General features: G+C 42.7%; 1 pseudogene; it reads left to right on the forward strand.

Moving 5' to 3' along the window:
* The first annotated feature begins 411 nt into the window (after positions 1-411).
* Positions 412-915, forward strand: LOC101646001 (annotated as a pseudogene).
* Positions 916-1,605: the final 690 nt, after the last annotated feature.

The following is a 1,605-nucleotide window of genomic DNA, read 5'->3' on the forward strand; positions in this document are numbered from 1 at the left end:
TAGAAGACATAAGACCAGAGTGCTCCTTAGAGGCAAAGATGATAAGACTCCATCTTATATACTTTGGACATGTAATAGAGTCCAGTCCCTGGGGAAGGACATCATGTTTGGTAAAGTGGAGAAGCAGCAAAAAAGAGGAAGGCTCTCAATGAGATGGATTGACACAGTGTCCGCATCAATGGACTCAGGCATAGAAACAATTTTAAGGATAGCACAGGGCAGGGCAGTTGTGCATTGGGTCGTGATGAGTCAGTGACAATTCAGTGGCACCTGAAAATAACAGCAACAACAAAATCTAACAGTCAGAACATTGTGGAGCAAATAGTCCAACCTAAGTATTCTGATTATAAATTATATATTTTAAGAGGTGGTATAAAATGTTTTACCATGAAACTTTTTAAATGTGTGTTGATGGAGCTGAGAAGCAGCACTGAGAGCAGATTCAAGATAAACACCAGAGAACTCATGTCTCAACAGAAAGACAGCATGCTGGTTATCGAACTCTCCACCAGTGGGCCCTTTGAATGTCATGATCTTCTACAGAACGGCTTTTCTTGTGTGGGGAAAAAAAACAACCAGCTTTTTCTCTTTTGATTATCTTTGCTCTTTTCAATTTGCTCATCTTGAATTATCGGGCGGGGGGGAGGGGGAGTCCAACTCAACCAGGACAAAATGAACTTCTCAACCCTGAAGAACATCCAGAACCTGTTTGCCCCTCTCAAGCTGCAGATGGAGTTCAAGGCAATGCAGCAGTTTCAGCACCTTCCCTTTCTGTCCAGCTCAAATTTCTCCCTGGGCATCCTGAGGGGCAGCAATGAGATGCTGAGGTTTGAAGACATCCTCACTGAGCTAGTGCAGAGCAGGATCATGTGAAGACCACTCTCAATTGTGGAGTACAAGCTCGGTGTACTGTGAAGGTGTCACCCAGTGGCCCACCATTAAAAGTACTGACATATTGGAAAATTCAAAACAAACAAATAAATAAATTTTATATAATCTGTTGGTAACTTTACTAAATGACTGATTATTCAACCATTTCAGGAGGTAGAAATGGTCAAGATCGAGATACTGAAGAAAGAAGGCCAAGCTGCACTGAAGGCATTAGCCAAACACAAGGCTCTAGGAATTTATGAAATACTAATTGAAATACTTTAATAAGTTGATGAGGCACTGGAAGCAATCACTCATGTGGCCAAATGACGGAAAGAAATCCTTATTTTCACTCATTCCAAGGAAAGGCGACCCAACAGAATGTGCAAATTATAGGAAAACAACAACCATCTTTACAGATGGCACCTGCCACATCTTTCTCCCTAGGAGTGGCTGATAGGTTCAAACACCTTTTGGTTAGCAGCCAAATTCTTTAACCACTGCACCACCCATGCTCCTTGGAACTCACCCAGCACCCCTTTTCTGAAATGTCTGCCTCTTAGCCTGCCAATGAAATCAGTGGTGACTCAATGCCATATTTTGCCTGCCATGTGGGAAACCCAGGAATGATTACCAGACAGTGTACCTCATGGGCAACCACCACCCATCAGCAGTGGAGGTTTGTGTCCTGCTATGATGCTCAAACAAGATTCAACAGACATTCCAGAGTAAGAT

Source organism: Echinops telfairi, unplaced genomic scaffold, assembly GCF_000313985.2.
Source record: "Echinops telfairi isolate 266 unplaced genomic scaffold, ASM31398v2 ScPeMD7_27;HRSCAF=92, whole genome shotgun sequence".
Lineage (NCBI taxonomy): Eukaryota > Metazoa > Chordata > Mammalia > Afrosoricida > Tenrecidae > Echinops > Echinops telfairi.